General features: G+C 45.6%; 11 non-coding genes across 11 annotated transcripts; 5 read left to right on the top strand and 6 right to left on the bottom strand.

The window, feature by feature from the left end:
- The first annotated feature begins 3,426 nt into the window (after positions 1-3,426).
- Positions 3,427-3,540, top strand: LOC148974686 (U5 spliceosomal RNA). The gene has a single exon (XR_016146306.1). It is a non-coding gene; the product is annotated as a U5 spliceosomal RNA (small nuclear RNA).
- Positions 3,541-4,632: 1,092 nt separating this feature from the next.
- LOC148974687 (U5 spliceosomal RNA) lies at positions 4,633-4,748 on the top strand. Its single transcript, XR_016146126.1, has one exon. It is a non-coding gene; the product is annotated as a U5 spliceosomal RNA (small nuclear RNA).
- Positions 4,749-6,153: 1,405 nt separating this feature from the next.
- trnad-guc (transfer RNA aspartic acid (anticodon GUC)) lies at positions 6,154-6,225 on the bottom strand. The gene has a single exon. It is a non-coding gene; the product is annotated as a tRNA-Asp (tRNA).
- A 522-nt stretch (positions 6,226-6,747) lies between these two features.
- On the bottom strand, positions 6,748-6,819 carry trnad-guc (transfer RNA aspartic acid (anticodon GUC)). The gene has a single exon. It is a non-coding gene; the product is annotated as a tRNA-Asp (tRNA).
- A 522-nt stretch (positions 6,820-7,341) lies between these two features.
- On the bottom strand, positions 7,342-7,413 carry trnad-guc (transfer RNA aspartic acid (anticodon GUC)). Its single transcript has one exon. It is a non-coding gene; the product is annotated as a tRNA-Asp (tRNA).
- A 386-nt stretch (positions 7,414-7,799) lies between these two features.
- LOC148974691 (U5 spliceosomal RNA) lies at positions 7,800-7,915 on the top strand. The gene has a single exon (XR_016146272.1). It is a non-coding gene; the product is annotated as a U5 spliceosomal RNA (small nuclear RNA).
- Positions 7,916-8,380: 465 nt separating this feature from the next.
- trnad-guc (transfer RNA aspartic acid (anticodon GUC)) lies at positions 8,381-8,452 on the bottom strand. Its single transcript has one exon. It is a non-coding gene; the product is annotated as a tRNA-Asp (tRNA).
- Positions 8,453-10,121: 1,669 nt separating this feature from the next.
- Positions 10,122-10,235, top strand: LOC148974693 (U5 spliceosomal RNA). The gene has a single exon (XR_016146307.1). It is a non-coding gene; the product is annotated as a U5 spliceosomal RNA (small nuclear RNA).
- Positions 10,236-11,327: 1,092 nt separating this feature from the next.
- LOC148974694 (U5 spliceosomal RNA) lies at positions 11,328-11,443 on the top strand. Its single transcript, XR_016146127.1, has one exon. It is a non-coding gene; the product is annotated as a U5 spliceosomal RNA (small nuclear RNA).
- A 1,405-nt stretch (positions 11,444-12,848) lies between these two features.
- trnad-guc (transfer RNA aspartic acid (anticodon GUC)) lies at positions 12,849-12,920 on the bottom strand. The gene has a single exon. It is a non-coding gene; the product is annotated as a tRNA-Asp (tRNA).
- Positions 12,921-13,442: 522 nt separating this feature from the next.
- On the bottom strand, positions 13,443-13,514 carry trnad-guc (transfer RNA aspartic acid (anticodon GUC)). Its single transcript has one exon. It is a non-coding gene; the product is annotated as a tRNA-Asp (tRNA).
- Between the last annotated feature and the right edge of the window lie 471 nt (positions 13,515-13,985).

The raw sequence follows: 13,985 nt of genomic DNA on the forward strand, positions 1-13,985 counted from the left end.
GGGCAGGAAGAGGAGCTCTCCCTCTCCTGTGGAGGAATCTACCTGCAATCCAAGGATATAAAGGGTTTGTTCATTTAGCCTCCAGAAAGTTCCTAAAAATCTCATGCGAATTCCAGACACTGGTCTTCCACGTACTACTGGATTCAGGGACATCCTCTTAGACAGGGTGTGCCGGTCATCTGGTGATCGGGCAGATTCTTATTACATTTGCTCCATCCTCTAATGTTTCAACGCATTCGGATGGCCACACTGGTGACCCCTGCTGGTCAGATTGGAAATGCAATAGTGGAAATGCCACACAAACTTAGGTCAAACATGCATAAACCAAACTTTTACAAACCAATGCAAATGCTATCTTGAACGTAAAACCTTTCAAATAGAATTAGCTTACCACCCTCAGGTGAGTCTTGAACGGCAGGGTTGGCTTTATCAGCAGTTTCCACGGCAGAGCACGAGCTCACCCAAGGTGTTTGTACGTGGTAAAGAAGAAGCATTCCTGTGGAGGAATCTACCTGCAATCCAAGGAGATGAAGGGTTTGTTCATTTAGCCTCCAGAAAGTTCTTAAAAATCTCATGCGAATTCCAGACACTGGTCTTCCACGTACTACTGGATTCAGGGACATCCTCTTAGACAGGGTTTGCAGGTCATCTGGTGATGGGGCAGATTCTTATTACATTTGCTCCATCCTCTAATGTTTCAACGCATTCGGATGGCCACACTGGTGAACCCTGCTGGTCAGATTGGAAATGCAACAGTGGAAATGCCACACAAACTTAGGTCAAACATGCATAAACCAACCTTTTACAAACCAATGCAAATGCTATCTTGAAAGTAAAACCTTTCAAATAGAATTAGCTTACCACCCTCAGGTGAGTCTTGAACGGCAGGGTTGGCTTTATCAGTAGTTTCCACGGCAGAGCATGAGCTCATACAAGGTGTTTGTCCATGGTAAAGAAGAAGCCTTCCTGTGGAGGAATCTACCTGCAATCCAAGGATATGAAGGGTTTGTTCATTTAGCCTCCAGAAAGTTCCTAAAAATCTCATGCGAATTCCAGACACTGGTCTTCCACGTACTACTGGATTCAGGGACATCCTCTTAGACAGGGTTTGCCAGTCATCTGGTGATGGGGCAGATTCTTATTACATTTGCTCCATCCTCTAATGTTTCAACGCATTCGGATGGCCACACTGGTGAACCCTGCTGGTCAGATTGGAAATGCAATAGTGGAAATGCCACACAAACTTAGGTCAAACATGCATAAACCAAACTTTTACAAACCAATGCAAATGCTATCTTGAAAGTAAAACCTTTCAAATAGAATTAGCTTACCACCCTCAGGTGAGTCTTGAACGGCAGGGTTGGCTTTATCAGCAGTTTCCACGGCAGAGCACGAGCTCATACAAGGTGTTTGTCCGTGGTAAAGAAGAAGCCTCCCCATCGGGGAATCGAACCCCGGTCTTCCGCGTGACAGGCGGAGATACTGTCCACTATACTAACGAGGACCGGTCGTCAAAGCAGTGTCCCTGAGCGGTACGGCTTTGTGTGCCTCTCCCTCTCCTGTGGAGGAATCCACCTGCAATCCAAGGAGATGAAGGGTTTTTTCATTTAGCCTCCAGAAAGTTCCATTAAAATATCAAGCGAATTCTAGACACTGGTCTTCCACGTACTACTGGATTCAGGGACATCCTCTTAGACAGGGTTTGCCGGTCATCTGGTGATGGGGCAGATTCTTATTACATTTGCTCCATCCTCTAATGTTTCAACGCATTCGGATGGCCACACTGGTGAACCCTGCTGGTCAGATTGGAAATGCAATAGTGGAAATGCCACACAAACTTAGGTCAAACATGCATAAACCAACCTATTACAAACCAATGCAAATGCTATCTTGAAAGTAAAACCTTTCAAATAGAATTAGCTTACCACCCTCAGGTGAGTCTTGAACGGCAGGGTTGGCTTTATCAGCAGTTTCCACGGCAGAGCACGAGCTCACCCAAGGTGTTTGTACGTGGTAAAGAAGAAGCATTCCTGTGGAGGAATCTACCTGCAATCCAAGGAGATGAAGGGTTTGTTCATTTAGCCTCCAGAAAGTTCTTAAAAATCTCATGCGAATTCCAGACACTGGTCTTCCACGTACTACTGGATTCAGGGACATCCTCTTAGACAGGGTTTGCAGGTCATCTGGTGATGGGGCAGATTCTTATTACATTTGCTCCATCCTCTAATGTTTCAACGCATTCGGATGGCCACACTGGTGAACCCTGCTGGTCAGATTGGAAATGCAACAGTGGAAATGCCACACAAACTTAGGTCAAACATGCATAAACCAACCTTTTACAAACCAATGCAAATGCTATCTTGAAAGTAAAACCTTTCAAATAGAATTAGCTTACCACCCTCAGGTGAGTCTTGAACGGCAGGGTTGGCTTTATCAGTAGTTTCCACGGCAGAGCATGAGCTCATACAAGGTGTTTGTCCATGGTAAAGAAGAAGCCTTCCTGTGGAGGAATCTACCTGCAATCCAAGGATATGAAGGGTTTGTTCATTTAGCCTCCAGAAAGTTCCTAAAAATCTCATGCGAATTCCAGACACTGGTCTTCCACGTACTACTGGATTCAGGGACATCCTCTTAGACAGGGTTTGCCAGTCATCTGGTGATGGGGCAGATTCTTATTACATTTGCTCCATCCTCTAATGTTTCAACGCATTCGGATGGCCACACTGGTGAACCCTGCTGGTCAGATTGGAAATGCAATAGTGGAAATGCCACACAAACTTAGGTCAAACATGCATAAACCAAACTTTTACAAACCAATGCAAATGCTATCTTGAAAGTAAAACCTTTCAAATAGAATTAGCTTACCACCCTCAGGTGAGTCTTGAACGGCAGGGTTGGCTTTATCAGCAGTTTCCACGGCAGAGCACGAGCTCACCCAAGGTGTTTGTCCGTGGTAAAGAAGAAGCCTCCCCGTCGGGGAATCGAACCCCGGTCTTCTGCGTGACAGGCGGAGATACTGTCCACTATACTTATGAGGACCGGTCGTCAAAGCAGTGTCCCTGAGCGGTACGGCATTGTATGCCTCTCCCTCTCCTGTGGAGGAATCCACCTGCAATCCAAGGAGATGAAGGGTTTGTTCATTTAGCCTCCAGAAAGTTCCATTAAAATATCAAGCGAATTCTAGACACTGGTCTTCCACTTACTACTGGATTCAGGGACATCCTCTTAGACAGGGTTTGCCGGTCATCTGGTGATGGGGCAGATTCTTATTACATTTGCTCCATCCTCTAATGGAAATGGCTATATTATTGTTTTTAACAAAAAAAGACAAAAAGCTGGGTGGGAGGAGCCTGCACCAGACATTACCCTTGCTGAGTATGGTGGCATGTGTGTGATAGCACATTGTCCCAACATCTCATGGTTACAGCTCGAGTTTCTCTTCATTCACGCATAAATCTTTCGCCTTTTACTAAAGATGTCCGTGGAGGGGAACGTTTGCGATTTATTGGTATTTTTGGATGCTCTGCTCACAGTAGAGCTAAATGCCTTTGTTCAAAAACAGAAGACTTTTTGTTTGGAGCTGGGTTTTGGTCAAACCATTGCCACTTTCCCAGTTCACAACTTCAAATCTTGGGTCAGCAGAATGATTGTAAGGTTTACCAATCACAAAAGGGTAGTGTTGGGAGAAACAGAGCTTTTCAAAGCTTTCAACTGATTGCTTTGCAAATTAATTAACTGTTTCCTCTTAGACAGGGTTTGCCGGTCATCTGGTGATGGGGCAGATTCTTATTACATTTGCTCCATCCTCTAATGTTTCAACGCATTCGGATGGCCACACTGGTGAACCCTGCTGGTCAGATTGGAAACGCAACACTGGAAATGCCACACAAACTCAGGTCAAACATGCATAAACCAACCTTTTACAAACCAATGCAAATGCTATCTTGAAAGTAAAACCTTTCAAATAGAATTAGCTTACCACCCTCAGGTGAGTCTTGAACGGCAGGGTTGGCTTTATCAGCAGTTTCCACAGCAGAGCATGAGCTCATACAAGGTGTTTGTCCGTGGTAAAGAAGAAGCCTTCCCGTCGGGGAATCGAACCCCGGTCTTCCGCGTGACAGGCGGAGATACTGTCCACTATACTAACGAGGACCGGTCGTCACAGCAGTGTCCCTGAGCGGTACGGCATTGTATGCTCAGCCGTTGAGGAGTCAATTAAGACTGGACATGCTTTATGGGAGTTATTGTTATTTAAGCCTTTCATTTTGGCCAAGGGGGGCAGGAAGAGGAGCTCTCCCTCTCCTGTGGAGGAATCCACCTGCAATCCAAGGAGATGAAGGGTTTGTTCATTTAGCCTCCAGAAAGTTCCTAAAAACCTCATGAGAATTCTAGACACTGGTCTTCCACGTACTACTGGATTCAGGGACATCCTCTTAGACAGGGTTTGCCGGTCATCTGGTGATGGGGCAGATTCTTATTACATTTGCTCCATCCTCTAATGGAAATGGCTATATTATTGTTTTTAACAAAAAAAGACAAAAAGCTGGGTGGGAGGAGCCTGCACCAGACATTACCCTTGCTGAGCATGGTGGCATGTGTGTGATAGCACATTGTCCCAACGTCTCATGGTTACAGCTCGAGTTTCTCTTCATTCACGCATAAATCTTTCGCCTTTTACTAAAGATTTCCGTGGAGGGGAACGTTTGCGAGTTATTGGTATTTTTGGATGCTCTGCTCACAGCAGAGCTAAATGCCTTTGTTCAAAAACAGAAGACTTTTTGTTTGGAGCTGGGTGGTGGTCAAACCATTGCCACTTTCCCAGTTCACAACTTCAAATCTTGGGTCAGCAGCATGATTGTAAGGTTTACCAGTCACAAAAGGGTAGTGTTGGGAGAAACAAAGCTTTTCAAAGCTTTCAACTGATTGCTTTGCAAATTGATTAACTGTTTCAACGCATTCGGAAGGCCACACTGGTGACCCCTGCTGGTCAGATTGGAAATGCAACACTGGAAATGCCACACAAACTTAGGTCAAACATGCATAAACCAACCTTTTACAAACCAATGCAAATGCTATCTTGAAAGTAAAACCTTTCAAATAGAATTAGCTTACCACCCTCAGGTGAGTCTTGAACGGCAGGGTTGGCTTTATCAGCAGTTTCCACGGCAGAGCATGAGCTCATACAAGGTGTTTGTCCGTGGTAAAGAAGAAGCATTCCTGTGGAGGAATCCACCTGCAATCCAAGGAGATGAAGGGTTTGTTCATTTAGCCTCCAGAAAGTTCTTAAAAATCTCATGCGAATTCCAGACACTGGTCTTCCACGTACTACTGGATTCAGGGACATCCTCTTAGACAGGGTTTGCAGGTCATCTGGTGATGGGGCAGATTCTTATTACATTTGCTCCATCCTCTAATGTTTCAACGCATTCGGATGGCCACACTGGTGAACCCTGCTGGTCAGATTGGAAATGCAACAGTGGAAATGCCACACAAACTTAGGTCAAACATGCATAAACCAACCTTTTACAAACCAATGCAAATGCTATCTTGAAAGTAAAACCTTTCAAATAGAATTAGCTTACCACCCTCAGGTGAGTCTTGAACGGCAGGGTTGGCTTTATCAGCAGTTTCCATGGCAGAGCATGAGCTCATACAAGGTGTTTGTCCGTAGTAAAGAAGAAGCCTTCCTGTGGAGGAATCTACCTGCAATCCAAGGAGATGAAGGGTTTGTTCATTTAGCCTCCAGAAAGTTCCTAAAAATCTCATGCGAATTCCAGACACTGGTCTTCCACGTACTACTGGATTCAGGGACATCCTCTTAGACAGGGTGTGCCGGTCATCTGGTGATGGGGCAGATTCTTATTACATTTGCTCCATCCTCTAATGTTTCAACGCATTCGGATGGCCACATTGGTGAACCCTGCTGGTCAGATTGGAAATGCAACAGTGGAAATGCCACACAAACTTAGGTCAAACATGCATAAACCAACCTTTTACAAACCAATGCAAATGCTATCTTGAAAGTAAAACCTTTCAAATAGAATTAGCTTACTACCCTCAGGTAAGACTTGAACGGCAGGGTTGGCTTTATCAGCAGTTTCCACGGCAGAGCACGAGCTCATACAAGGTGTTTGTCCGTGGTAAAGAAGAAGCCTCCCCGTCGGGGAATCGAACCCCGGTCTTCCGCGTGACAGGCGGAGATACTGTCCACTATACTAACGAGGACCGGTCGTCAAAGCAGTGTCCCTGAGCGGTACGGCTTTGTGTGCCTCTCCCTCTCCTGTGGAGGAATCCACCTGCAATCCAAGGAGATGAAGGGTTTGTTCATTTAGCCTCCAGAAAGTTCCATTAAAATATCAAGCGAATTCTAGACACTGGTCTTCCACGTACTACTGGATTCAGGGACATCCTCTTAGACAGGGTTTGCCGGTCATCTGGTGATGGGGCAGATTCTTATTACATTTGCTCCATCCTCTAATGTTTCAACGCATTCGGATGGCCACACTGGTGAACCCTGCTGGTCAGATTGGAAATGCAATAGTGGAAATGCCACACAAACTTAGGTCAAACATGCATAAACCAACCTATTACAAACCAATGCAAATGCTATCTTGAAAGTAAAACCTTTCAAATAGAATTAGCTTACCACCCTCAGGTGAGTCTTGAACGGCAGGGTTGGCTTTATCAGCAGTTTCCACGGCAGAGCACGAGCTCATACAAGGTGTTTGTCCGTGGTAAAGAAGAAGCCTCCCCGTCGGGGAATCGAACCCCGGTCTTCCGCGTGACAGGCGGAGATACTGTCCACTATACTAACGAGGACCGGTCGTCAAAGCAGTGTCCCTGAGCGGTACGGCTTTGTGTGCCTCTCCCTCTCCTGTGGAGGAATCCACCTGCAATCCAAGGAGATGAAGGGTTTGTTCATTTAGCCTCCAGAAAGTTCCATTAAAATATCAAGCGAATTCTAGACACTGGTCTTCCACGTACTACTGGATTCAGGGACATCCTCTTAGACAGGGTTTGCCGGTCATCTGGTGATGGGGCAGATTCTTATTACATTTGCTCCATCCTCTAATGTTTCAACGCATTCGGATGGCCACACTGGTGAACCCTGCTGGTCAGATTGGAAATGCAATAGTGGAAATGCCATACAAACTTAGGTCAAACATGCATAAACCAACCTATTACAAACCAATGCAAATGCTATCTTGAAAGTAAAACCTTTCAAATAGAATTAGCTTACCACCCTCAGGTGAGTCTTGAACGGCAGGGTTGGCTTTATCAGCAGTTTCCACGGCAGAGCACGAGCTCATACAAGGTGTTTGTCCGTGGTAAAGAAGAAGCCTCCCCGTCGGGGAATCGAACCCCGGTCTTCCGCGTGACAGGCGGAGATACTGTCCACTATACTAACGAGGACCGGTTGTCAAAGCAGTGTCCCTGTTTGGTACGGCATTGTATGCCTCTCCCTCTCCTGTGGAGGAATCCACCTGCAATCCAAGGAGATGAAGGGTTTGTTCATTTAGCCTCCAGAAAGTTCCATTAAAATATCAAGCGAATTCTAGACACTGGTCTTCCACGTACTACTGGATTCAGGGACATCCTTTTAGACAGGGTTTGCCGGTCATCTGGTGATGGGGCAGATTCTTATTACATTTGCTCCATCCTCTAATGGAAATGGCTATATTATTGTTTTTAACAAAAAAAGACAAAAATCTGGGTGGGAGGAGCCTGCACCAGACATTACCCTTGCTGAGCATGGTGGCATGTGTGTGATAGCACATTGTCCCAACGTCTCATAGTTACAGCTTGAGTTTCTCTTCATTCACGCATAAATCTTTCGCCTTTTACTAAAGATTTCCGTGGAGGGGAACGTTTGCGAGTTATTGGTATTTTTGGATGCTCTGCTCACAGTAGAGCTAAATGCCTTTGTTCAAAAACAGAAGACTTTTTGTTTGGAGCTGGGTGTTGGTCAAACCATTGCCACTTTCCCAGTTCACAACTTCAAATCTTGGGTCAGCAGAATGATTGTAAGGTTTACAAATCACAAAAGGGTAGTGTTGGGAGAAACAAAGCTTTTCAAAGCTTTCAACTGATTGCTTTGCAAATTGATTAACTGTTTCAACGCATTCGGAAGGCCACACTGGTGACCCCTGCTGGTCAGATTGGAAATGCAACACTGGAAATGCCACACAAACTCAGGTCAAACATGCATAAACCAACCTTTTACAAACCAATGCAAATGCTATCTTGAAAGTAAAACCTTTCAAATAGAATTAGCTAACCACCCTCAGGTGAGTCTTGAATGGCAGGGTTGGCTTTATCAGCAGTTTCCACAGCAGAGCATGAGCTCATACAAGGTGTTTGTCCGTGGTAAAGAAGAAGCCTCCCCGTCGGGGAATCGAACCCCGGCCTTCCGCGTGACAGGCGGAGATACTGTCCACTATACTAACGAGGACCGGTCGTCACAGCAGTGTCCCTGAGCGGTACGGCATTGTATGCTCAGCCGTTGAGAAGTCAATTAATACTGGACATGCTTTATGGGAGTTATTGTTATTTAAGCCTTTCATTTTGGCCAAGGGGGCAGGAAGAGGAGCTCTCCCTCTCCTGTGGAGGAATCCACCTGCAATCCAAGGAGATGAAGGGTTTGTTCATTTAGCCTCCAGAAAGTTCCTAAAAACCTCATGCGAATTCTAGACACTGGTCTTCCACGTACTACTGGATTCAGGGACATCCTCTTAGACAGGGTTTGCCGGTCATCTGGTGATGGGGCAGATTCTTATTACATTTGCTCCATCCTCTAATGTTTCAACGCATTCGGATGGCCACACTGGTGAACCCTGCTGGTCAGATTGGAAATGCAATAGTGGAAATGCCACACAAACTTAGGTCAAACATGCATAAACCAACCTTTTACAAACCAATGCAAATGCTATCTTGAAAGTAAAACCTTTCAAATAGAATTAGCTTACCACCCTCAGGTGAGTCTTGAACGGCAGGGTTGGCTTTATCAGCAGTTTCCACGGCAGAGCACGAGCTCATACAAGGTGTTTGTCCGTGGTAAAGAAGAAGCCTCCCAGTCGGTGAATCGAACCCCGGTCTTCCGCGTGACAGGCGGAGATACTGTCCACTATATTAACGAGGACCGGTCGTCACAGCAGTGTCCCTGAGCGGTACGGCATTGTATGCCTCTCCCTCTCCTGTGGAGGAATCCACCTGCAATCCAAGGAGATGAAGGGTTTGTTTATTTAGCCTCCAGTAAGTTCCATTAAAATATCAAGCGAATTCTAGACACTGGTCTTCCACGTACTACTGGATTCAGGGACATCCTCTTAGACAGGGTTTGCCGGTCATCTGGTGATGGGGCAGATTCTTATTACATTTGCTCCATCCTCTAATGTTTCAACGCATTCGGATGGCCACACTGGTGAACCCTGCTGGTCAGATTGGAAATGCAATAGTGGAAATGCCACACAAACTTAGGTCAAACATGCATAAACCAACCTTTTACAAACCAATGCAAATGCTATCTTGAAAGTAAAATCTTTCAAATAGAATTAGCTTACCACCCTCAGGTGAGTCTTGAATGGCAGGGTTGGCTTTATCAGCAGTTTCCACGGCAGAGCACAAGCTCATACAAGGTGTTTGTCCGTGGTAAAGAAGAAGCCTCCCCGTCGGGGAATCGAACCCCGGTCTTCTGCGTGACAGGCGGAGATACTGTCCACTATACTTATGAGGACCGGTTGTCAAAGCAGTGTCCCTGAGCGGTACGGCATTGTATGCCTCTCCCTCTCCTGTGGAGGAATCCACCTGCAATCCAAGGAGATGAAGGGTTTGTTCATTTAGCCTCCAGAAAGTTCCATTAAAATATCAAGCGAATTCTAGACACTGGTCTTCCACTTACTACTGGATTCAGGGACATCCTCTTAGACAGGGTTTGCCGGTCATCTGGTGATGGGGCAGATTCTTATTACATTTGCTCCATCCTCTAATGGAAATGGCTATATTATTGTTTTTAACAAAAAAAGACAAAAAGCTGGGTGGGAGGAGCCTGCACCAGACATTACCCTTGCTGAGTATGGTGGCATGTGTGTGATAGCACATTGTCCCAACATCTCATGGTTACAGCTCGAGTTTCTCTTCATTCACGCATAAATCTTTCGCCTTTTACTAAAGATGTCCGTGGAGGGGAACGTTTGCGATTTATTGGTATTTTTGGATGCTCTGCTCACAGTAGAGCTAAATGCCTTTGTTCAAAAACAGAAGACTTTTTGTTTGGAGCTGGGTTTTGGTCAAACCATTGCCACTTTCCCAGTTCACAACTTCAAATCTTGGGTCAGCAGAATGATTGTAAGGTTTACCAATCACAAAAGGGTAGTGTTGGGAGAAACAGAGCTTTTCAAAGCTTTCAACTGATTGCTTTGCAAATTAATTAACTGTTTCCTCTTAGACAGGGTTTGCCGGTCATCTGGTGATGGGGCAGATTCTTATTACATTTGCTCCATCCTCTAATGTTTCAACGCATTCGGATGGCCACACTGGTGAACCCTGCTGGTCAGATTGGAAACGCAACACTGGAAATGCCACACAAACTCAGGTCAAACATGCATAAACCAACCTTTTACAAACCAATGCAAATGCTATCTTGAAAGTAAAACCTTTCAAATAGAATTAGCTTACCACCCTCAGGTGAGTCTTGAACGGCAGGGTTGGCTTTATCAGCAGTTTCCACAGCAGAGCATGAGCTCATACAAGGTGTTTGTCCGTGGTAAAGAAGAAGCCTTCCCGTCGGGGAATCGAACCCCGGTCTTCCGCGTGACAGGCGGAGATACTGTCCACTATACTAACGAGGACCGGTCGTCACAGCAGTGTCCCTGAGCGGTACGGCATTGTATGCTCAGCCGTTGAGGAGTCAATTAAGACTGGACATGCTTTATGGGAGTTATTGTTATTTAAGCCTTTCATTTTGGCCAAGGGGGGCAGGAAGAGGAGCTCTCCCTCTCCTGTGGAGGAATCCACCTGCAATCCAAGGAGATGAAGGGTTTGTTCATTTAGCCTCCAGAAAGTTCCTAAAAACCTCATGAGAATTCTAGACACTGGTCTTCCACGTACTACTGGATTCAGGGACATCCTCTTAGACAGGGTTTGCCGGTCATCTGGTGATGGGGCAGATTCTTATTACATTTGCTCCATCCTCTAATGGAAATGGCTATATTATTGTTTTTAACAAAAAAAGACAAAAAGCTGGGTGGGAGGAGCCTGCACCAGACATTACCCTTGCTGAGCATGGTGGCATGTGTGTGATAGCACATTGTCCCAACGTCTCATGGTTACAGCTCGAGTTTCTCTTCATTCACGCATAAATCTTTCGCCTTTTACTAAAGATTTCCGTGGAGGGGAACGTTTGCGAGTTATTGGTATTTTTGGATGCTCTGCTCACAGCAGAGCTAAATGCCTTTGTTCAAAAACAGAAGACTTTTTGTTTGGAGCTGGGTGGTGGTCAAACCATTGCCACTTTCCCAGTTCACAACTTCAAATCTTGGGTCAGCAGCATGATTGTAAGGTTTACCAGTCACAAAAGGGTAGTGTTGGGAGAAACAAAGCTTTTCAAAGCTTTCAACTGATTGCTTTGCAAATTGATTAACTGTTTCAACGCATTCGGAAGGCCACACTGGTGACCCCTGCTGGTCAGATTGGAAATGCAACACTGGAAATGCCACACAAACTTAGGTCAAACATGCATAAACCAACCTTTTACAAACCAATGCAAATGCTATCTTGAAAGTAAAACCTTTCAAATAGAATTAGCTTACCACCCTCAGGTGAGTCTTGAACGGCAGGGTTGGCTTTATCAGCAGTTTCCACGGCAGAGCATGAGCTCATACAAGGTGTTTGTCCGTGGTAAAGAAGAAGCATTCCTGTGGAGGAATCCACCTGCAATCCAAGGAGATGAAGGGTTTGTTCATTTAGCCTCCAGAAAGTTCTTAAAAATCTCATGCGAATTCCAGACACTGGTCTTCCACGTACTACTGGATTCAGGGACATCCTCTTAGACAGGGTTTGCAGGTCATCTGGTGATGGGGCAGATTCTTATTACATTTGCTCCATCCTCTAATGTTTCAACGCATTCGGATGGCCACACTGGTGAACCCTGCTGGTCAGATTGGAAATGCAACAGTGGAAATGCCACACAAACTTAGGTCAAACATGCATAAACCAACCTTTTACAAACCAATGCAAATGCTATCTTGAAAGTAAAACCTTTCAAATAGAATTAGCTTACCACCCTCAGGTGAGTCTTGAACGGCAGGGTTGGCTTTATCAGCAGTTTCCATGGCAGAGCATGAGCTCATACAAGGTGTTTGTCCGTAGTAAAGAAGAAGCCTTCCTGTGGAGGAATCTACCTGCAATCCAAGGAGATGAAGGGTTTGTTCATTTAGCCTCCAGAAAGTTCCTAAAAATCTCATGCGAATTCCAGACACTGGTCTTCCACGTACTACTGGATTCAGGGACATCCTCTTAGACAGGGTGTGCCGGTCATCTGGTGATGGGGCAGATTCTTATTACATTTGCTCCATCCTCTAATGTTTCAACGCATTCGGATGGCCACATTGGTGAACCCTGCTGGTCAGATTGGAAATGCAACAGTGGAAATGCCACACAAACTTAGGTCAAACATGCATAAACCAACCTTTTACAAACCAATGCAAATGCTATCTTGAAAGTAAAACCTTTCAAATAGAATTAGCTTACTACCCTCAGGTAAGACTTGAACGGCAGGGTTGGCTTTATCAGCAGTTTCCACGGCAGAGCACGAGCTCATACAAGGTGTTTGTCCGTGGTAAAGAAGAAGCCTCCCCGTCGGGGAATCGAACCCCGGTCTTCCGCGTGACAGGCGGAGATACTGTCCACTATACTAACGAGGACCGGTCGTCAAAGCAGTGTCCCTGAGCGGTACGGCTTTGTGTGCCTCTCCCTCTCCTGTGGAGGAATCCACCTGCAATCCAAGGAGATGAAGGGTTTGTTCATTTAGCCTCCAGAAAGTTCCATTAAAATATCAAGCGAATTCTAGACACTGGTCTTCCACGTACTACTGGATTCAGGGACATCCTCTTAGACAGGGTTTGCCGGTCATCTGGTGATGGGGCAGATTCTTATTACATTTGCTCCATCCTCTAATGTTTCAACGCATTCGGATGGCCACACTGGTGAACCCTGCTGGTCAGATTGGAAATGCAATAGTGGAAATGCCACACAAACTTAGGTCAAACATGCATAAACCAACCTATTACAAACCAATGCAAATGCTATCTTGAAAGTAAAACCTTTCAAATAGAATTAGCTTACCACCCTCAGGTGAGTCTTGAACGGCAGGGTTGGCTTTATCAGCAGTTTCCACGGCAGAGCACGAGCTCATACAAGGTGTTTGTCCGTGGTAAAGAAGAAGCCTCCCCGTCGGGGAATCGAACCCCGGTCTTCCGCGTGACAGGCGGAGATACTGTCCACTATACTAACGAGGACCGGTCGTCAAAGCAGTGTCCCTGAGCGGTACGGCTTTGTGTGCCTCTCCCTCTCCTGTGGAGGAATCCACCTGCAATCCAAGGAGATGAAGGGTTTGTTCATTTAGCCTCCAGAAAGTTCCATTAAAATATCAAGCGAATTCTAGACACTGGTCTTCCACGTACTACTGGATTCAGGGACATCCTCTTAGACAGGGTTTGCCGGTCATCTGGTGATGGGGCAGATTCTTATTACATTTGCTCCATCCTCTAATGTTTCAACGCATTCGGATGGCCACACTGGTGAACCCTGCTGGTCAGATTGGAAATGCAATAGTGGAAATGCCATACAAACTTAGGTCAAACATGCATAAACCAACCTATTACAAACCAATGCAAATGCTATCTTGAAAGTAAAACCTTTCAAATAGAATTAGCTTACCACCCTCAGGTGAGTCTTGAACGGCAGGGTTGGCTTTATCAGCAGTTTCC

Source organism: Pimephales promelas, chromosome 13 (genome assembly GCF_988280905.1).
Source record: "Pimephales promelas chromosome 13, fPimPro1.hap1.1, whole genome shotgun sequence".
In the NCBI taxonomy this organism is placed as follows: Eukaryota; Metazoa; Chordata; class Actinopteri; order Cypriniformes; family Leuciscidae; genus Pimephales; species Pimephales promelas.